Raw genomic sequence first — 23,779 nt, 5'->3', positions numbered from 1 at the left:
TTGATTCAGCATTCCGTCCATTATTAGTTGCTGCAGCACCTTTCGCCTTAAGTGGGATGGATATGCCCAGAAGTGGATCCCTTGTTCGCTGTGCCACTGACGTCAAGCTGGCCTGGCTGATGAGGGGCAATACCCCGAAACCAGTCCCAGGATGCTTGTTTCCACTCAAGGGAGGACCTGGCTTGGCAGTTCGGGTTGGACTATTTCCATGACGAGCAGGGTCAAGATTGATTTGCATATGGCTGGGTCCAAACAGAGGTGGTTTAGTGAGCAAAAGAACAATGGATTGAACCCAGATCTATTGGCGGGGGTGAGTGTTTGATTGATTCAGCATTCCGTCCATCATTTGTTGCTGCAGTACATAATTAATCGGAGCAAAATCTCTAGCCAGGTACAGTCAGCCTCCAACTGCATTTGTAGAAGGTGGCTGGGGTAATGCATGAATGCTATCTGCCTCATTAGTTATTATTTATGGCAACACAACACCCTAACCCTCCACATCAACCCCCAAAACAAAAAAATCATCTGCACGAAGAGGTGAACCAGGATTAATGGGAAAGAACCAGCATGGGTGGAATGATACAACGAGAGAGTGAGATAAAACAGAGATGGTGAGAAAGGTAGGAAAGGGGAAGGAGGAAGAAAGAGCAGGACAAGAAGGAAGGAGGGAGGGAATGACATCAAGGGGAGGGAATGACATCAAGGGTAGAGAATAGAAGAGGAAAAAGCAGAAAAGAATGGGACATGGAGCCAAGATTATTCCAATTTACATCAAATGTGCTCGAGACAATCCAGTGATATCAGCTGTTAAAATTGATAGATACCATCAAAAGATCTACGTCAAGCTTCTTTTAGGTACATTATAGAAATTGACTAATCACAACATCCTCTTCTCCCTTCTAAGTTGGCTTGTGTGTAAAAAATCTGTATCATTGACCAGATGTTGACTTAACCAACTTATATGCATTAAAAATTTATAACAAATAAACATAATTACATATCACCAGCACCTGCATACTAAATAACATAAGATGTGTTGGCTTATATTCCATTAAAATTATTATAAAACAAGCAAAATATATCCGAAAGGATGCCCTGTTTAAAGAAAATATGGAGACCACTGAAACCTTATGTGAGGGGCCAACATAGTAAATGGAGGACGTCAGGCTAAGTCTCCCAGCTATCCAAATTCTAAGTAGATATATGATTATTTTTATAACTTTCAACTAAAAAAAAACATTTCAATGGTTTCATTTATGCCTTGTCCACACAGGACACTAGACTGACTATAAAGTGTTTCTAGAAACAAATCATCTATAACTTTGAAATAGGTTGTAGGGAGGGACTTTCCAATTAGCAAAAAAGCGTCCTTGAGCAAGATTAAGGGAGCGGTCTCCGATTTTTACTACTGAACGGCAGCCTCTATTTCTGCTCAGTTATGCAATCCACAAACCAAGATAACTGTAAGATGAAACTCTTTCAGTCTTACAACAGGCAAAGGCTAATGCTCCATCACCTTTCATTAACCTTTTTAGCCCTGAAAACCACAATCTTGGAATTGACTGATATATAATGTAATATCTTACCTAATGTGTCTAAGGCACTCATGGTTTGCTGTAAACACAAAAATAACTGTCATGAGATATTATATGTATAGTCAAACTTGGGGGACTGTAAACTCCTCTATAGAATAGCTAGAATGATCAGCAGTGTTCAAGTCAAGCTCAAAAGCAGAGGAGTGAGACAAATCCCTGATATAGGCCACTGCATGTAGTGATTCATCTAGAAACTGAATTAGCAACCATTGCTTCAACTGGGCCCATGTATGATAACATAACATCTGGACTGCCCATAACATTAATTAATTAAACCAATTCCCCAGGGACGTTTCCATTAACCTAGTCAAAGACTAGACCATGCTCTATATAGCATACAAATATTGACATCTTCTGAGGCACAAGCCATGATGCTATCAATAGTGCCACATGATGTACGAAATCCTGCCTGAGATGATGGAATAATTAAAATTCAAAAAAATTCAAATCACTGCATTTTGTCTTTTGGGGGTTGCATTGAGTGGGAATTTGGTTTTGGCAAAAAACGTTATTTTGATATGGATTGGATGTAAACTCCTCATCTAATTTCCTATCCATATGTTGCTTGATGCCCCTGGAAGGGGTTTGGGAAACATTGACCCAGCTCCCTCTTCTGGGCATCTATTGTAACATCAGGTCACTTCCGAAACATGCTACAGAAGTCTGGGACCGATTGACATCACTTTCCCCTGACTTCTGTTTCTGCATAAACTGCCATGCCCTGTATTTCTTTGGCCCTGCCAGACAACTACCAACTGGTCAGAACTGGACAGGGAATCCAGACCTGGCGGCAGAGTTGCTACTGCGTTGCGCAAACTTGATAAGGTTTAAATCATTGAGTCATTTATGGATGAACTGGGTGGAAATGTGTATATTTAAACTTGAACTAGAAACAGCTCCTCCTTGGAATGACCCTCAAGTCTATCAAGTTTTGGATTGCCATGTCCAATACATCTAAGCAGGTGGATTTAGAAAACAAGCACTGGCATTGCCAATAGGTCTCGCAGTAGGAAAGTTGAAGCTATTACAATTGCAAATAACAATGCCTTTTATTTTTGTTTTCATTTTAAAAACATAAAGGGCTTTGTCATTTACAAAACCAATAGCTCCAACTTTCCTACTGCAAGACCTATTGTGCACTGCACAGTGTGGGTGAAAGTGGTACTGCGTGGGTGTGAGTGGCTTTGAGTGAGTGGCGTTGCGTGGGTGAGTGGCGTTGCATGTGTGAGTGTTGTTGCGTGGGTGAGTGGCGTTGCGTGGGTGAGTGGTGTGGCGTGGGTGAGTGGCGTTGCTTGTGTGAGTTGCGTTGCGTGTGTGAGTGGTATTGCATGGGTGAGTGTGGCGTTGCGTGTGTGAGAGTGGGCTTGCGTGGGTATGAGTGGGCTTGCGTGGGTATGAGTGGCGTTCTGTGTCTGAAAGTGGTGCTGTGTGGCTAAAAGTGGCACTGCGTGGGTGTGAGTGGATTTGCGTGAGTGAGTGGTGTTGCGTGGGTGAGTGGCGTTGCATGTGTGAGTGGTGTTGCGTTGGTGAGTGGCGTTGCATGTGTGAGTGGCGTTGCATGTGTGAGTGGCGTTGCGTGGATGAGTGGCGTTGCGTGGATGAGTGGCGTTGCGTGGATGAGTGGCGTTGCGTGGATGAGTGGGGTTGTGTGGGTGAGTTGTGTTGATTGTGTGAGTGGTGTTGCTTGGGTGAGTGGCGTTGCGTGGGTGAGTGGTGTTGCGTGTGTGTGGTGTTGCGTGTGTGTGGGTTGCGTGTGTGGGGGGGTTGTGTTTGTCGGGGGGTTGTGTGTGTTGGGGGGTGTGTGTGTGGGGAGTTGAATTATTATTTACCTTGCAACCGAGCTGCTTCTGTTCACAAGCTTGAAAGCAGCAGTTACATAACTCGAGAGCTGCAGCATGCCCATGGCTCGCCAGTGCATGTTGCAAATGAAACAAAGCATAATGTATTCGGATCGCATTACAAAGAAAGCTGCATGTAAAATCCAGACCCTCTCTTGCCACAGTGTATTAAGGCAGCACACAGAGAGGGAAAGGGGAATATTTTAACCTCCTCTGGGCTCATGGTAGAAAACAAATGGGAATCAAAAGGCGCGTGTCCCATGACATACACGCCATTTCGTGTGAAAATGCATCAGCTAAAAGGCAGGGCGCTGACAGAAACACGAACTTGCCAACAAACACGAGCCTGCCAACCAAATGTAAATATTCTGCGCGCAGTGGAGCGCGAAGAGCAGCACGAAGAGCAGCACGAGTCTCTAATGTAAAATAAATACGCTGTGAGTAGTGAAGCGTGAAGGAGACCTCGAGCCTTCAAACTGAAAGGGAAAAGGCGCGAGGATCAAAAAGCGATGAATATCTCAGGCTGGAAACACATTATATGAAATGCTGCTAATTAAATATAAAAAATGTTTAGGGAGTCACGGCTGCCGAGAGTAACAAGGCAGTGCTGGGAGGGGGGCTGCGCACCAACTGAAGTGCTCTGGTTGCACGGCCTGAATGCTGCTGCTGCTAATTAAATATAAAAAGTGTTTAGGGAGTCACGGCTGCCAAGAGTAACAAGGCAGTGCTGGGAGGGGGGCTGCGCACCAACTGAAGTGCTCTGGTTGCACGGCCTGAATGCTGCTGCTGCTAATTAAATATAAAAAGTGAGGGGAGAGCAGAGAGAAGATAAGGCGAGACCTAAAAATAAGACGGACAGGCATGCTGTGACTGAGGTGTGAGAGGTCTGGCAGGGAACAGATGGCCTGGCCGTGAAGCAGGGGGCGGGGCAGCGCTGGGGAAGCCTGTGGGAGGGTGATTGATGCCTTTGATGTGGGGAGGGAGGAGAGCCTTTTGCGAGCCTTGTGTAGGAGAAATGCTGCAGATGCGCGTGCTTGTTTAATCACGTGATTCACGTGAACTTAAAGAAAACCGCGGGCTGAAAGCCCTTGGTTTGAAGAGGATTTTGCCGACATGAATTCTCGCTCCGCTTGCGCGCATTGATAGGTCGCGAGACCTAAAAATCAGTCTTACAGAGTTTGGACAAACATCACACTGGAAAAAGTTTCTATGGCCGTGCCTTGGGGAACCGCAACACAGAAATAGACATTAATGTGGCTTTAGATAATTATCACCTTGTCTAGTCAACGGCATTTGACAAAATTGTACCCTTAAAATTTTTAAAAACAGACCTCTTCAAGTCTGCATGCCCTCAGTGATTTACGCCTGCTGAAAGCAGGGTGTAGAAAATAGGAAAGAAACTGGTGAGTTACAAAGGCTCTAAATGATAAAGTAGCCTTTAAATCTGCTCTTACTGAATATTACGCGGTTATCAGAAAGACCAGGAGGAGTTTTATCTGTAATCGAATAACAAATGCAGGTTATTACTCTAAAAAACTTTATAAAGACATAATGACTTTATCCGCCCCCATGCATGTGTCTCAGATATACCTTCCTCTCAACAACTCTGCACTTCTCAGCAGATTTTTTTTACAAAAAAGTTGAGGCGCTTTATAGGACATTTCTTACTAATCAGAAGCAGGCCAATTCCATCCTTTCGAGGTTGCTATATAATACCTATCCTCCACTTTGGGATAGGTTTGTGCCTCTTAATCTAGACCAAGTTACAATATCTTTGATTAAAGTTAAATCAGGCTCCCCAATGAACATCTGTCCCCCCAGGACTGCAGCCATTTTACCAGCCCTGTTAGCCCCTGCGGTTTTGTCTTTATTTAAATTATCTCTAAAATGCTTTTGGCTGGATGACTGCTTTAGCTGTCCTGATTTTGAAAAAAACAAATGCGGACCCCAACATTTTTAATAATTTTTGCCCCGTGTCTCTTCTGCCTTTCCTAGGGAAATAGTTGAAAATTATATAAACAAACAGCTTACTGTCGTTTTTGGAAGATTATGTGATTCTTGACACCTCCCAATAGGGATTCGCAAGCAGTTCATAGTACTGAGACTTCACTGGTGGCAATCACTGATTCCATTAGTCTCTCTTTGGATGCTGGTGCCCCTGACATGCTTGTGTTACTGCATCTCTCTGCAGCTTTTTACACTGCTTCTCATGCAGTCCTGATTAGCAGGCTGCATGAGATCAGTGTCTGAGGTCCCGCCCTGCAGTGGTAAGCTGATTTTATTGGAAGGTCAGACCCAAATCCCCACAGAGGGTCCTAATAAATCTCACCAGGTCCCTTTCACCAAGGGAGTACCCCAAGGCTCTTTGCAGAGCTCAGCGTTGTTTAATATCTATGTTGCTCTCTTGGCACGGATTGTTAAATACTATGGCTTCAAAGTAATTTTGTATGCTGATAATACATAGCTGATCATTTCTAAAAGACAGGACATTGAGGGTACTTGGCACTGTTTTGAAAATTATATGAGAGTTATCGCTTCCTGGATGTCCAGGAATTGTCTTCAGTTGGATAATGAGAAGACAGAGGTTTTGCTGTTTGATAAAGAGCAACATCTCTGGTTCTGGTTCCCTGACTAGTGCCCTGCGGAATTGGGAATCACCTTGTGCCTCAGTCAATCAGCAAAAAACCTCAGTATAAAAATTGACTATGAATGGACCAATAAAAGTCATGTAGCAGTGACAAGAGGAATATGTTTTTCTACCATGCGTCTCCTGAGGAAAGTTTTTCCCTGGCTTCTTGCCTCAACCAGGAAAACACTGGTCCGTGTGCTGAAAATCAGTCGCCTGGATAACAGCAACTCCTTGCTTATGGCAGCCAACAACACTCTTCTAACGATACTTTAAGTCATTCCAAATACGGCTGCCCGATTAGTTTGTAACATTCCAGTAGGCTCTCCCTCTGCCACCATCCTCAGGTCTCCCCAATGGCTGCTGGTCAGAACGTGTATCTTTTTTAAGCTACGTTGCCTCATCCACAAAGCGCTACTAGGCAGACTCCCTCAGTATCTGAAGGGCAAACCTCATCATCACTGTCCCGTTCGCACATTGAGATCCAGCGACATGGCGCTTTTGTCTATTACTCTGATTCCTGCCTCAAGATACTGGGTCAGAGCTTTTTCTTATATCGCACCTATGGCATAGAATCAACTTCCTGGTTACCTTCGCAGTTCATGTGGACTTCACTCAATTTCAGAAATTGCTAAAAACCTGGTTATTTTAATGAGTAGATGTAATACATAAAGAGGCAGAGTGATGAGATTCACCTTCTGGTGTGATTTATTGCGCTTTACAAAATAGATAGAACATAACATATCATTTTTCGACAACCCATATTTCCAATTCACCTAGTAACAGTTTTATGACAACCCTAACCTCACCATGCAGCAAAACCTTCATTCAGTCATTCTCTAGTCTTGCTGGGTCAAATCTTTTATACAGTGGATGTAAAATGGATGCTCACCAAACTAACAGGGACCTGATTCAAGAGACAGAAATTGTTACAATTCAAGAGACAGAAATTGTTACAATACAGTGTAGGTTGTGCATCTCCAAAGGTTTCATGCAATTTAAACAAAGCTATGGTTTAAATGATTGGGTGGAGGAGTGCCATTTGACTGGCTCCGTTCAAAGACTCTGCCCACATAATGTACTGAACAGGTTTGGAAATTGTCATAGGACCCATTTCCCGTACCTGAAGTATCTAACCTGGACTCCAGCTCAATACTGTGTTACAGCCATCCCTTGAATACAATTCCCTAATAAAAACTTCCCAAACCTCAGGAGCCAATTAATTATCCAACTGATGAACATTCAAAACCAACCAGAGTCCTTTGGATTACAAATCTCAAAAATGGTGGCTCAACAATTTTTATTAGATTGCACACGGGCTTCACAAACTAATTTCCAGTGTTTTTGTTTTAAGTTTGATCTCTTCATAAATGCTTTTATACTCCTTTTGCATACATAGCTTTCATCATTTTCTATTCAAAGCAAACATCTCTAGTTTTACATTTTTTGAAAAACATGGAATGGAACATCTGTTCTCCCCTTCCTGTGTTATTTTGCCGGCCTTTTAATGAATGTCAATATTTCATGACATAAGAAAGCCAAAAGAATCCACTAGCTTGTTCCAATACATAACGTTTATGTCACTAGACACCATCATCTTCAGTAATCCTTGGCATACTTCCCTGTTCATATTATCAACAGAATGTTTTTACTAAATCATATCATACCCACATGATTTGTATCAGTTGATTGGTATTTGCCATAGCTCCACTGCATATGTTTTGCTTGGCAGTCCTAATATAGAGGTGTATCTTTACAGACAGTAGATGGTGATCACTGACTAACCTGTGCATTTCCTTATTGTCAAAACAATAAGCAAACATCTACAAGCATACACATATCTAATCTACAATATCATTCCTATATAGAAAATCATGTGTGCCGCTGGCTTGGACATCAGGATGCAGCCCCACCCCCACCCCCCAACCACCCATAAGGGCACGAACATTGAAATGTTGAGTTTCAGGCAAAAGTTGTTTCTCCCAGATGATCCATTCTTGGATTACGAGTATCAAGTTTTTGAACACCTAAATATGAATCATAACAAGTCACCTGATCATAATTATTATTGTGGTTATCAATTTAGATTTAAAGTCACAAACACCAGAAAATGCAGCCATAGGGTGTAAGCCACTTAACTCCTTGAATTTACTAGAATCACAATGCTCCTAAATGTTATCTTTTTAAATCACTTACAGAAGTTGCATTTATATTAATGACAATCAATGTCTTAACAACAACAATCTGAGCACATGTCTACCAACACGATTGCCTGCAAGATAGTGTTGTTTACACTAACTTCTGCTATTTGAACAGGTCTTCTATTTGAGATAAATATAGCAAGACCATCAGAGCACCTGCCCAAGAAGAACTTTAGAAGCAATATAATTTTAGAGTCTACTGTCTTGGAGTGGGTTTCGAACCTCAAATACCAGGAGATTTGTTGGAAGGACGATATAAAATATGATAGATAGTTTGGAAAGAGTGTGACAGTGATGTGTCAACAAGATGGAGTCTTCAGCAGATTTGTGATAAATCATGGAGGCAAAGCTACAGCTCCTAATCTTACCTATATTTCTGCCTTTATTTTCAACAAAAGAGGGTAGAACAGCAACTTACAAAGTAGAACTTTGAGGATATATATAATTAGCTAATAGAGAAACTCTCTTCCTCAAGCGGCTTCTATCTATACCCAAAAGCACTTCCATTCTGCTCCTTTACATGGATCTAGGTTATGATTATAAGTTACAAGATCAGTTTGAAACCCCTACTCTCCTACGTAAAAATCAGTAGTTTTCTCGCCCATCACAGATACATTTTAGACCAATCCAACCTTATGGAAAATCCTGCAAGCCTTTCCTCACCTTGTTTTTTTGGGAGAACAATATTACTGGCATGCAACGTCTTTGGTTTAACCCAGCAACAATTAGTAGCAATGTGATCTTGTTGTTAAAGAGCAGTACCAGATGCTACATAAGCAGAATATCAAGCTGCTTATTATCTGAAACACTGAAAAGTTTAATCTCTGGGATGGTAGCATAGAAAGAGAGATCTGGACTCTTTTTGAAATCCCCCTATGCAATTTTAACTGTTGCTAGCGCCAAAAAGAAATTAAGTGGCCAATGCTTTTAATTTGTTCTTGGTTACTTCTATGATGACAACATGGAAACTTTTTCCCACTATTTCCTATTTTGTCCATCTTATCTGGGCCATTCTAGGAGCTAGATAGTGTAGATTATCAAACATGCAGGAATCATAGATCACAGAACGGAACTGCAATTTCATACATCAGGTAGCCCTTTACTTCTCTAATGTACTATGCAATTTTCGAAATACTCCTGTAGAAATTAATTTAATCTGAGAGTTGCCTTAAATAAATCATTCTGTACACTAGCTATCATTTGCTAATCAAGCTACTTGGGCAGGCAGTGACTTGCGCATTTGTTTTCGGTCTATCCTTGAATTTAACCCAACTCCTTGAAATGTATGAGGTGCTCTCACAATTATGATAATACGGTCTTGTGGTTTATTTTCAAATGTTGTTTCCTCAAATTTTTTAAGGAACTGTAACACACATGAATTACTTAAGAAAGGTGGAGCACTAATATCTGTTGTTTTCTCACGATGAAGGAAAATACGTTAATTTTATGTTTAAATACAGCTGAGCATTGTAACCAGTGATAGCAGGGGAAAAGGAAAAGAGGGGATGGAGAAGATGTGAAGGCAAGGGTGTGAAGAATTTGCACATATAAGAATGAGCAAGCAGGTACAAGAAATAAGGGGTAAATGGAGGAGGTGAAGAAAACATGGGAAAGGAAGGAAAAACAAAATAGAGCCACAAATATACAAGAGGATACAAATGGGTGAGGACAGGAATAAGTGGAAGGAATAGGAAAAACAAGAATAGAGATAGGCTTTATGAAGAAAGGAATGAAAAAAAATCATAGAGAGAAGGGGATACAAAGGAGGAAATAAATGTGAGGGGGAATGAGGATGGAAAGTTCAAAAAGGAAGCTGACTAAATGAAAAAAGAGAGACTGGGAAATTTCATCTATTTGAAAAGAATAAGAGTCGGAGGAGAGACATAAAACAGATAAGTGAATAGAAAAAAACAAGCATTGGCAACGCCAATATGTCTGGCATTTGAGTGCCCTGTCAAGCCGAACCTAAAATCTTTGTACCATTAATGGCTGCCTTTTTCCCATTTGTGCTGATGCCAGAGAAAACTGCTATAAATTATCTAGTTATCTAACACACCTTAACAGCATTACAATAGCATGTGTGTGACCGTGAATGTGCAAGCTCAGGCAGCTGGATAAACAAAGTGTCTGTGTGTTGGGCAAATACTTTTTTGTGAAAGCAGACAACTTCTGATCCAATCAAAACAAACACTCCTGGCTCTCAACATGTGGGTGGGGCCAAAGACCCCCTCTTCTACTGATTCTCACATAATTGCCTGGAGGCAGCTAAACTGTCAAGTCAGCCCATAAAAAGGGTTTCAGAAGACGAGAGCAGAAAAAAGGAGACAGAAGGATAGCGAAACAAAAGGAAAATTTAAATGTGGAATGAGCAACAATAGAATAAAGGGGGACAGGGGAGCTTAGATCAGAAAGAACAAGAGAAAGTAGGGCAGGAAGAGAATGGAAAAGAGGGGGAAATGAAAGAGGCTATAGGTGTGAAGGGGATTTGGAAGATTTCCGAACAGGAAGCCGGTTGAAAGGCAGACGACGAACTGGATGTGGGAATTGAAGTAAAACAACTACAATGTTGAATTGTATATAAACTTTTATTTACGTATATATTCTACAACTAGTTTTTTAATGTCTAAGGAAACAGTAATTGAGAGGTAAAGGTTGATGCTTTGTTACCATTGTATGTGTGGATATTTAATACGTTTTTGAAACTTTTTCTCTAACACAGATAATGTTAAGTGTATTTTTTTGTACTAATCGAGTATTTTTAGAAATGTTGTATAATGTTTTACACTGATGTGGTTATGTGGTATTGATTTAAAAACTATTACCACCTTGCCGGAGCAGGAGGGGTTTTAGATGGTATTTCCTCTTGTTCTTGAGCATTTCAAGCTTATTGTAATTTTGGACAATGGATTTTCACAATACAAAAGTAACAAGTGCTAAGCCTGCTTCTGTTTTTGCAAGAGATCTCTCCTATGGCATACGTATCCATCAATATTGCAGCAGCTATAAATATATCATGTGGAAACAAATATAATTGTATCTCACAGAATTGACGCATGAAACCACACACTAATTTCGCTATGCACAACTTGTAAAATGGGCCTCATTGGTTTAATGGTAGCCAAGAAACAGCTGTAAACTATGGAACTATGGAAATGGAAGAATGTATTATCCAATGAAATTTGGATTGAAGATTTGCTTTTACTGCTAAATATAAACATAATGTAATCTGAACATATGGAAAAGGGGGAGTGGAATTGCCCACATATAAGTGATAAAAGTTCCCTTATATTATGATAATACAGACAATGCAAGCAAATAAACTCATAATCTTATCATTCTCACCGATCCGCCAGCAAGCCTCCCATCAAACCCCCTGCTGACATTCCCCTCACCCCTCACGCCCTCCTACCTCCTCTAACCACATCCCCTTAATTTTCTTATTGTCAGTCCCCAATAAGGCATACCATCTCACCCAACAGCTGTATCCCACCCTCTACCCCACCCACTGTCCTCTCACACCCTCCTCACCAAAGACCTCCTTCTGCGATTAACACAGAACATTCCCAGTTCCCCTACTCCCCAACTGAGTACCCCTTCATTTTAATCTCCCAGACCCTTCGCAACTTAGAACATAATCTTTCTGCATTGACGTCTAAACTCTCTCGACTTAGAGAAGATTTAAATTCCCTAAACACCAATATCCACCGCAATAGTGCTAACCCCGCAAACTCTGTTAAAAAAAAACCACGAATTACAATAACTGGAAAAATGCTCATAGGCCTCAACACACTTCGAAAAATCCCTCCATGTCCGACTTCTCTGAACTCTGCAACTCATACCATCCTAGTTCAGTAATCAACAAACTCACCCTACCCTACTCTAATATCCCGGTTATCCTAGGGATAAATAGAACCACCTCCTCACCCGTCTCCCCCAGACCCCCCCTCAATGCACCGCAATCCACACTCCTGCCTACCCCCCAAAAGTATCACTAAATCTCTCGCCTTCTCTAATATCCGCTCTATCTTAGGGATGAATAGAACCCCCTCTTCACCCATCTCCCCCAGACCCCACCTCAATGCTCCACTATCCACTTCTGTCCACCCCCTAAAAGTATCACCAAACCTCTCGCCTTCTCTAATATTCCCGTTATCCTAGGGATGAATAGAACCCCCTCTCCACCCATCTCCCCCAGACCCACACCTCAACGCACCACGATCAACTCCTGCCCACCCCCTATAAATATCACCAAACCTCTCGCCTACTCTAATATCTCCGCTATCCTGGGGTTGAATAGAGCCCCCTCTTCACCCGTCTCCCCTAGACCCCCACCTCAACGCACCACTATAAACTCCTGCCCACCCTCCAGAAGTATCACCAAACCTCTAGCCTGTATGCTCGTTAACTGTTGATCCGCCGTCCGACATGCGACTGAAATCGCTGAAACTATCCTTAGCGAATCCATTGACATTGCTTTCCTCACGGATACCTGGCTTAATGACCACTCAACGAGCATACTCGACCTTCTCTCCCCTCCTGGATACTCTATCCTCAGAAAAGACAGACTCATCAGAATAGGGGGTGGTTTAGCCATAATCTACAAAAATGAACTGCAGCTCTCCCTTGTTAACAACCCCGACCACACTAGCTTCGAATACCCTGTAGCTGAACTAAAATTGCAAGGTTCCCACTCTATTCGTCTACATAATATCTACCACCTGCCTGGAGATCTTCTTCCCTTCGTTGAAGAACTATCTGACCTTCTAACTCAATCCTCAATTTTCAATTCCAATAACCTCTTCCTTGGAGACCTTAACCTCCACTTGAATGATCAATGATCCCACTACCGCCCTCCTCAACAATCTTCTTGAGATTAATGACCTCATTCAACTCTGCCAGTCCCCAACCCACACCAAAGGAGCTATCTTAGATGCCATTATCACCAAGAAGGATTTGGCCTCCCTGTCAAATATCATCCCCATAGACTGGTCCGACCACCACCTCATACTGTTCACCATATCTAACATGGGCCCCCAACACCGACTAAAATCATTAAACCTAGGAAATGGATCAGAAATCTTAAAGAGTATTCCCCATGGAGAATTGGAGTCTAAACTTCAAGCCCAGCTTCTTCTCACTCCTCCCCCCCAAAATGCAGATGAGCTCACGGAACACTTTAATAAATCAGTCACTGATGTCCTAGACCTAATGGCCCGCCCAAACTAAAAATCAAAGAAATATCCCATCCAAATCATGGTACAACACAGAGCTTAACAGCGAAAGACGCTCACTAAGATTAAAGGAAAGAACATGGAGACAGCATCCTTTGCCTTCAGATCTGGCACGCCTCAGACTAACTAGATCCACATACAAAAAACATATCTTCAACGAAAAGGCTTCCTTTTTCCGTACTCAACTTGATTGGGCCAAAAACAGACCCAAAAAATTGTTCAACATCATTCGTAACCAAACTTCCTCCGCTCCTCCAAAGCTGATAGCCTCTATTGCTAGATGTGACAAAATTGCCCACTTTTTCTCTGAAAAAAAAAACTCCAAAATTGACCAAACCTTCCTTTCATCGCAGATCCCAACCAACTCCGTACACTCTCTTGACATCACCTCTAACATTCATTCCACAGTCCTCACATCCCCTGATCCCACCTTTCACTTGCCCACATCACCACCTCATACTAACTACACCCCATACTTACCTACTTCCACACCTCCCCAGAACCATTCTTCACACTTTCCCACTATGGCACCTCTAGAATCCAACACCCTGACCCCCAACTCAAAAACAATGCCTCCTGGAACAATTTCCACCATGTAACTGAAATCAAAGTTTTTAACATCATTGCTAAACTAAAACTGTCATCTCACACAAATGACCCACTCCCTTCCAAACTTGTCCAAGACCTCAAACACATCATTTCCCCTTTCTGGACTAATATCATCAACACCTCCCTGGCCACGGGGTTAGTCCATTTCTCCCTCCAAGTTGGTCGAATCACCTCCATCATCGAAAAACCCAAATGCCGACCCCAATGACCTCAACAACCTCCGCCTTATCTCTAACCTTCCCCTACTTTCCAAAGCCCTTGAAAAATGTGTCCTTTACCAATTAGACACTCATTGAAAACTTCAACCTACTAGATCCCCTACAATCAGGCTCAGGAAAGGCTGCAGCACCAAAACTGCCATTCTAAACATTGTTGATGAGATCCACCACTACCTTGACATCGGCGAGTCCTGCATACTTATCCTCTTTGACGTTTCCGCAACGTTTGACACAGTCAACCACCTTGCCCTACTTAATGTGCTCAGAGACCGCTTCGGCCTCAATGATACTGTCCATTAATGAATTAATTAATTAATTAATTGTGGGTTTCTAATGCGCTAGAATCGACTCCCGAAGGAGTATCTCTGCGCAGAAGACCGCTGGGAAACCCGTCCTGGCTTTCCCTGTGAGATGGTCCCTACTGGGTATCTCCAAGGTGAAACCAGGCATCCCCGGCGTATGTGGGGGGCCGTTGTGGAGATGAGGCAAGCTAATGCCCAGAGTTGCCGAGTGTGATCCCTGGTTAGAGTAGGCACCGAGGTGAGAATTATCGAGTCCGTTGACCCTGGTCCACGACCCTGCCGCGTCGGGAATTGAACCCTGGTCCCGGGCCGTCCTCTGCTCTTGGGTCTGCCGCCTCTAACCAGTGAGCCACACCACTCCACATAATGGTGTGTCTCCTACCTCCAGCATCGAACACAGCAAATCAAAATTCATGACTGCCTATCTAACCCTACTCCGGTCTCCCTAGGAGTTCCTCAGGGTTCCTTTCTCTCTCCCTCCCTCTTCAACCTCATTATGGAACCCCTCACTCTCATTCTAAAACAAGCCGGAATCCAATACCACCTCTATGCTGATGATACCCAACTCTACTACAAGATCAAAACCCGCTCTGACATCATTCATCTTAATAATACCCTCTCCAAGATTCAATCCTGGTTCCAATCAAATCATCTTAAACTCAACCCTAAAAAAAACGAAATCATGCTCTTCTCCCCTAGAAAGAACCCCATCCCCATCCAATCCTGGATCTCCGACCTTAATGGCCTCAACTGTTCAATCACCCCGTCCAACTCCATAAAATCTCTTGGCATCTACATTGATAAGAACCTAACTTTCAATATGCCTACAGAGTGGCAATCAAAACCCACATAGCTTGCATCAAACTAGCGCAGGCAACGTACTTTGAGGAAAAAATTAATAAGGCAGCCTCTCAACCCAAGAAAATCTACCGGATAGCGAAATCCCTCCTCCAACTACCAGAGAATCCAAAGGAGTATGACAATGTCTGTGCCCACTGTGACAACCTAGCAGAATTCTTTCTCTGCAAAATCGAAATAATTAACTCTTCTTTCTCCCACCACGCCCCTCTGACAAGCTACTCTCGGGATCAAGCGCCACTTTCCCCAGCCACACTTGAGCACTTCCCTCCTCTGGACCTCATCAACTTAGAGGCAATTATGCAGCAGGTAAAATCAGGCTCACCAAAAGACCCGGCACCCCCACGCATCCTCCTCCCAATCCTCCATCACATCTCACCCACTATTCTGGACCTGCTCAATACCTCCCTACACACTGGCACTGTCCCACCCCCCTGGAAACAAGCTATGGTTAAGGCCCTCTTAAAAAAACCTACTTTAGATCAGAACAACCCCTCCAACTACCGACCCATCTCCCTATTACCCTGGCTCAGCAAACTCCTTGAAAAACACGTCAACTCAGTTGTGACAAACTTTCTGGAGTCAAATACTAGACTCGATCCATCTCAGACAGGCTTTCGACCCCTTCATGGGACCGAAACGGCCCTGGTTGCAGGTAACGGAGGAGCCTTCGACACCGTAAACCACAACATTTTACTCCACCGACTCAATGGGGTGGGTATCTCGGGAAAGGCAATCACCTGGCTTAGGTCCTTTCTTTCTGATCGCTCCTTCCAGGTATTCGAGAAAGAACACATCTCGCCCAGCAAACCTCTGAACTGTGGGGCGCCACAGGGCTCCTCCCTAAGCCCCACCCTTTTTAATGTTTACATGAGCCCACTGGCTGAGGTCGTCCGCCCCTTTGGAGTAAACATTGTCACCTATGCGGACGGCACACAGCTGGTAGTGGCTCTAGACCCCCCTTTTAATTTACACCATGGCCTATATAAATGCATGGAAGCAGTCACCTCATGGATGACATCCTTCTGTTTAAAATTAAATGGGGAAAAACAGAGCTTATGCTCCTTGTAAACACCATGGATAAGACCATAGATCCAATCTGGCCCCCCTGCCTGGGCCCTCCCCCTCCACCCAAAGAAGTAATCAAAAGCCTCGGCATTTGGCTGGATAAGTCACTCAATTTTAATCATCAGGCTGCAAAACTATCTGCCATCTGCTTTGGGCTCTTGAGACTACTGCGCAAAATCCTCCCTCTTCTCCCTTTTCACTCCAGACGGATTATGGTGCAAGGCCTTATTCTATCCCGTTTGGACTGTGGAAACGCCCTATAGCTCAGGCTTCACAGTCCACCCTGAACAAACTACAAATTATCCAGAACTGCGCAGCCAGGACCCTTCTCAAATCCCTCGTAGAACCTCAGTTAAAGCCCGACTGAAGGACCTCCACTAGCTCCCAGTAAAAGCAAGGATTGAATTCAAGGCTATGTGCATCACACACCGATCCTACTGGGGAACGGGTCCCATCATCAACTGTACCCTTATAACTGACTACCACCCTAACAGACACCTTAGGGGGCTTCTTACCTCACCATAGTACCCCGAGTTAAGAAAGCCAGGTGCGGAGGCTGTTCACTTTCTTATAACATCGGCAAGATCTGGAACACGCTCCCCCTCACACTCAGATCAGAGCCCAGACTACTGACCTTCCGTAGACACATGAAAACCTGACACTTTAACAAACCTGAGTAACTCTCTGCGGCTCTGTCTCCGCTCCGACCATCTGAAGCGCTGGGACGCCTTAAGGTAGCCATCGCGCTATATAAATCGTCTTTTCATTTCATTCATTCAATGTCCACACCAAAAACTCGGCCAGGGGAGCCCTCTTCACGCTCCGTCACCTTAAGAAAATCAAACCCTTTATCCCAACTGACGACTTTAAATTAGTTGTTCAATCTCTGGTCCTCTCGAGAATTGATTATGGCAACGCCATCCTCTCTGAAAACTCCAAGGTCCACCTTGCTCCTCTCAAATCTGTTCTCAATCTTGGAGCCAAGCTCATTACAGCAGCAAACGTTTCAACCACATCTCCCCAGCTCTCAAAACTCTGAAATGGCTCCCCATTGAAGGTAGATCCTCCTACAAAACTGCATGTATAAAACACAAAGCCCTCCATCAATACTCACCGCTGCAGGGCTCGAAAAATCAAAAAAATTGTACTAGTCCTGCAGGACTAGTACCTTAAAAAATTTCCTCAACCTAACTGCAACCTAATTGACCTCCGTCTCTGAAAGCGGAGCAAATGTGACAAGATAACAAGATTTAAAGTCATCTTTATTGTTCATTAACTTTGTGCGCAATAAAAATGCCTTTAAATCTTGTTCTCGTCACATTTGCTCCGTTTTCACAGACAGAGGACAAAAGTTGTTTTGTTTTCCTACTCGCCAGAAAGGGCGAGTAGGACCTAAACGAGCTCGACCTTGTTCAATTTAGCTCGCCTAAGCGAGCGGTCGAGTGGAATTTTCGAGCTCTGCGCTGTATCTCGCCCAAAAACTCTGCAAAGCGGGCAGCGTACGACCAATGAGAAGCACCAACACCCTCCTGCTAGTCCCACCCCTGCACAAAAAGAAATCCACACAATCCTGCTCCTTCTCAGGATATGCCCCACAAATCTGGAATGCCCTTTCCATAGTCCTACGATGTAACCCTTCCTACACCAGCTTTAAAAAAGAGCTCAAAATTCACCTCTTCAACAAATATTGGGGATCTTAACCTATGCCCTTATTTCACCCGGCCAACATCCACTACTCTGTTCCTCCCCTTCTCTCCTACTGCGCCTGAACTGCTCTAATTATCTGCATTTCCGGGCGTGGCCAAGCAGCATGGCCGACAGGACATGAGCTCCACCAGCTCCCGGACTTTGGACCCAGAAATCCTTTTTATTTATCCTATTTGGGCTTCTCAATACTCAAATCGGGAGTCGAGGGCTCCTCTCCCACTGGTAGCCCCTTTCCTGAGCGACGGCAGAGGGAATCCGCGAGTATCCTCGCAGGAAGAGCTGACGCTGTGAAAGCCGGACCTCTGCCTACGTGAGGCCGGGGTCTGCGGCCTAATCCGGAGTGGTGTCGAAGGGGCGGACCTACCTTGCTGCGGTCCCTGGAGGTCGAGGTGCCGCTCTGAGGACAGCGGAGCCCGCTGCCATCTGAGGCTCCGCCTTGGAGGGATCTGTGTGCGGCCGGCGAGATCTGCAGATCCGGAGGCTGAGGGGAGAGACGCGATGGCCGCCCTTCCCCCCGGACGCTGCTTTGAGGACGGTGTGGGGGCCTCCCCATCTGGTGAGCGCTGCCTGGAGGGGACCTCCTCTGCCCTGAGGGCTGGTCCGGAGTCTGCGGCAGCAGGAATGAGAGCGGCACTGGGGGGCACACAAGACCTAGTTTGCAACCCCCTCCCCCGTTGAGCCGGCGTCTCGCTTCCACGGAGGTGCGGCCATTGGACGCAACAAGGGGGCCTGTTGGTTGGAGGGCTCGCTGCCCCGTGCTGGCGCACTCCGGCGCGCCACCCCGCTGGGACCTTGTTGGTGGAGGGCCTGGGGGCCCGTGAGGCCGTGATTGTGGGCGTTGTGGTGAGTGGCCATAGACCGGGCTACCAGACCGGCGCAAAGAGCCTGCATTCTGTGACCGCCTGCTTGCCCCGGACCCTGCCGTTGGAAAGGAGAATGTGTTGTGTGCTGCCTGATATCACCGTTCTACATCTGGCGGGCCCCATTCCTTTTTTGGGCGCCTCCAGTGGGGCCTGACTGTAGCTCCATACTGCCCCTGAGGACGCTGCCCTGGTGGTCCTGGGAGGTCCGGCGTGGGGGAGACGGCCAACGCGTTCTGGACAGCGCCGGTGACCTGGGGTTCCCCACGGACAATCCCCTTGTGGTGTGTGCTCTGGGGGCTGGCCTGGGCGACGTCGCTTCACTTTCCCTCTGGGGACGACCTGACCGCCTAGCAGGTATCTTGCATTGACGCCCCCAGCTTCTCCCCCCCCGGCGGTGGTGTTGGTAGCTTGGAGGGAGACTGGCCTCTGTACCTCCTGCCAGGTTCCCTCATACCGGATGACAGTGCACCGCTAAGATTGGGGACCCCCTCCTAGCGACTACTAGCATGGGGACACCTGGAGTTTGGCAGCTGAAGACATCAGTAGGCAGTGCACTGGCCCTGGGGGACTGGCCTACGCCGCGCATCAGGGCAAACGTAGCTGGGGGAGGCTTTGGATACCCCTCTGGAGTGCTAGTCGAGACGCTTCGGGTCCTGGCAAAGCGCAAGGACAGGATGTCACGCTCCACGCAGCCCAATACTATCACGCACCCAGCGGCTGCCCTCGCAGCGGATTGCGCGCCAGTCGGGTCAAGATGAGGGGGCGAATGGCTCTGGCGAACCCTCCCGGGTGGAACTCTTGAAGGCCATACAAGGCTCACGCACTGCGTTGGAGCGGCAGATTGAGACAGTTTCCATCGACGTCAACTTATTGCGAACAGATCTCCGGAAGGTTGCGGATAAGGTCTCGGACGCTGAGGGTAATATCACACAATTCCAGGGTGAAGTAGCCTCTCTGAAAAAGGCGGTCACGCACCTCACGGCCACGACGCATGCCCTGGAGCGGAGGGCTCGTCGCAGCAATATAAGGGTCATGGGGGTGCCGGAACGGCTGGAGGCTGGTAATGCGGAGCGATTCTTAGAGACCTGGATCCGGACGACGCTGTGTCCAAGGGGCCTCTCGGATGTCTTTGTCATCGAGCGGGCGCATCGGGCTTTGGTCCCGTCGCCGCGTCCTGGGGCTCCCCCACGGGCGTTAATCGCCAAGATCCTGAACTATAGGGATCGAGATTGCATCCTGCGAGCGTGAGGGAATCAGTGGATCTCACCATTGAGAACAGCCGGGTGGCCATCTACCCCGACTATACCCAACAAGTCCAAGAGCAAAGAAAAACCTACTTGGAGGTAAAGCAAAAGCTCCAGGAGATGAAGCTGCAATACATGCTGTTGTACCCGGCCAAACTCAAAGTGCTCTCGCAGGGGAAGGCGCATTTCTTTGAGTCCCCAGCGGAGGTGTGGGAGTGGCTGGAGATTAGAGGCGACGACCTTCCACCAGGAGAACACGGGGGCCCCGAGAGACGTGGGGAACTCGCCCTTCGCGGCGGCGCCACGGCAGGCACAGGCGCCGGTCTGGGTCGGCGACTTCTGAGGAGCCCAGGATAACAGTGGGTGAGGACGGGGCTATGTTCCTGGATCCTTTGCCGGCGGAGACTGGGCCCGGGGCCTGGGCCCACCCGGGTTTGGGGATGTACTGGTTCCGGATACCTTACAAGCTACGATACAGGACACGATCTTCACGGCCTCGGTAGTCTCGGAGACTGGTGGAGCTGAGTCGCTGGCAGAGATGGTCCCGTCCTGAGGTGATATGCGGCCTGAGCATTGTCTTTCTTTAACATGGGCGGCCTGTAGGTTGTCCTAGCCTTGCTGTTGATACCCGGGCATGGGGTGTTTGACCTCCTGATGCTGGGCGGGACGGTGGACATTTATCTTGCTGGATGGGGGCTGTATGGTGGGTTGGGGGTGCGTCTTTTGGTGCAATGTCTGACTTGGGACTGCTCCACTTGGTTGAGCCTAAAGACTTTGCCGTTGGACTTGGGTCCCGTAGGGAACTGGGGAGGGGGAGGGGGGGGGGAGGGGTTTTGTTCTATTGTTCTATTGGGGTTTGATGTGTTCCGATGGTTAGGAGAGAGGGTGTTGTTGTTGAGGGGCACTGTTAAAGGCATCAAGTGTACTACTGTTCGGACTCATGGGTGGCGGATCGCAGAGAATGCACATAGCAGCCCAGATGGGCGTACTCACCGATTATGGGTTACAAATTCTTAACCTGTAACGTGCGCGGACTGGGCACTTGTACTAAGAGACACAGGGTCCTCTCCTTCCTCCGGCGCCATGGGGTCTCCGTTGCATGTCTGCAGGAGACTCATTGCGTGTCTGCAGGAGACTCATTTGAATGAGGAGGGTGCTCAGAAGTTGTCCAAAAAATGGAGGGGGACTAGTCTGGTCGCCTGCTGGCCTGGATTCTTAGGAGAGAATCCGCCCCGGAGCGGATAGTTGCTCTAAGGGATCCTGCTGGGGGCATGGTGCACTCGGAGTCAGATATTCTTGGAGTCCTTCGATCTCACTTGCAGGCGGTGTATACTGCCGAACCCTCGATAATGGAGGCCTCCTACCGGCCCTACCTCCAGGGATTGACACTCCAGGCCCTCTCGAAGGAGGCTGCGGAGGAACTGAGCGGTCAGAGTAGCATTAGCCGCCCTGCCGAGGGCTAAGGCCCTGGGCAGTGACGGCTTCCCGCCTGAATTCTACCAGTCATTTGAGGATGTCCTCGCCCCCCTCCTTCGGGAAGGTCTATAATGAGGCACTGGAGTGTGGCGCCCTCCCATCCACCATGAATCAGGGGGAGGTTTGTATGATTCTAAAACCGGGAGGGGATGGCTGCGATTCTGCGGCGTTCCGGCCTATAACTCTGATTAATACGGACGTGAAAATCCTTACCAGACTACTGGCCACCCGGCTGGCGCCTTACATGGCGCAGCTGGTGCACCAGGACCAGTGTGGATTTATCCCTGGTCGCAACACCGCAATGAACCTGCGGCGCCTGAACCATGTCCTACATGAGGTGCTTGGTAGGGAGGAACCCCAGGTCCTGGTGTCGGTAGACCTGGCCAAGGCCTTTGACACTGTCAGCTGGGGTATCTATTAGAGGTGCTCCAATTGGCGGGGATGGGGCCCGTGTTTTGCGATTGGATCCGGGTCCTGTACGGAGCACCTCGGGCCAGAGTTCGGCTTGGGTCGGCCCGCTCTGAGGACTGGCCTAGCAAGTCCCTGATCTTTCCCCTGGCGGGCTGTGCTGTGGATCCGGGTGTGGGCCTACCGTGTCTAGGGCTGCGATGGGAGCTGGAAGCCTTCCGGTATCTGGGAATCCAGGTGGCCTCGTCTGACGAGCAGTTGCGGCCCGCAATGCTGATCGGGTGCTTCACTCCCTGCAGCAGTCTGTATCCTTCTGGAACACGCTCCCTCTCTCCCTCATGGGGCGACTAGCGGTTGCAAAAATGGTGATGCTACCAAGAATGCTGTATGTACTGCAAAATACCCTGTGCCCGCTCCCCTCGCGCATATTTTGCACGCTCAACACGCTGCTCACTTCTTTGCTGTAGGCAGGAGGGTGCAGCAGAGTCGCCCTGCATACCGTGCTCTGGAGCTGGGAGGAGGGAGGCCTGGAGATTTGACCTGTATTATTATGCAGCACAGCTCCTGCCAGCCGCGAGGTGGTTCGCGGGCATGGACAATTGGGAACTGCGACTCTTGGCGGGAAGAGCGGACGAGAGGGCGCTGCAGGTGGCCCTGATGAGGGGACGGGGAGCGGACGAGGCCCTCCCCTATGTAGTGCGACACGCTGCGGGAGTCTGGCAACGGTTTGTTGAGAAAATCTTGCGGCGGGCCCCCTTTCATAGGGAGCTGCCGGTGTGGATCTTGACCCCGGTGACTCTTATGGAGGAACATATGTCGTTTCGGGACTGGCAGGAGGGTGGATGCGAGACATTGGCGGACCTTTACCCGGACGACTCCTTCATGTCCATTGAACGAGCTACGGAAGCCTTTGGCTTGGGCGGGGGGCAATACCTGCACTATAGAGGTCTCCAGGAGATGGCGAGGACGACCTGGCCGCAATTCCCAGAGGCACCCCCATTATCGCACACCCTCACCATCCTTCTCTCCTGCGGCAGAGGAAGGAGGTTGGTCACATTATTGTACTCGGCCATGCGACGGGACTCCACCCCGCCGGTCTCGCCGTCCTGGGCGGCCTGGGAGGCGGACCTAGGGGTTGCTCTAGAGCCAGGGCAGAGCAAATGTATTGGGCTCCTGTCCCGGAAGATGTCGTGCAATGCGCGGTTTAAACTGATCCACTTCAATTTTGTACATCGCACTTACATGACCCCGGTCCCCCTGAGGCGTATCTCTGCGAATCGACGGACAACTGCCCTAGATGTGGGGCAGGGGGAGCCGGATTCCTGCATCTGGTCTAGGAGTGCCCGCTGGTCGGGAACTTCTGGAAGGAGGTGGTGGAGCACATTAGGCGTGTCACGGGCCTCCGGATTGCCTTGACTCCGCTTCATTGTCTGTTGGCCCTGGTCCCCAAACCTAAAAAGAGAAATTTATCCTATAAGTTGCTGCCGTTGCTACTGGTGTTGGCAAGGCGACGGGTGGCTATTACCTGGATGGGG

General features: G+C 47.2%; 1 protein-coding gene across 2 annotated transcripts in view; it reads right to left on the bottom strand.

The window, feature by feature from the left end:
- The window catches only part of SLC9B2 (solute carrier family 9 member B2), a 368,958-nt gene that overhangs the window by 212,992 nt on the left and 132,187 nt on the right, over window positions 1-23,779 (bottom strand). The gene's annotated exons all lie outside the window — the stretch shown is intronic.

This window comes from Lissotriton vulgaris, chromosome 3_1 (assembly GCF_964263255.1).
Source record: "Lissotriton vulgaris chromosome 3_1, aLisVul1.2, whole genome shotgun sequence".
In the NCBI taxonomy this organism is placed as follows: Eukaryota; Metazoa; Chordata; class Amphibia; order Caudata; family Salamandridae; genus Lissotriton; species Lissotriton vulgaris.
Note: the sequence above shows the minus strand (reverse complement) of the source record. Positions and strands in the feature narration are given on the sequence as shown.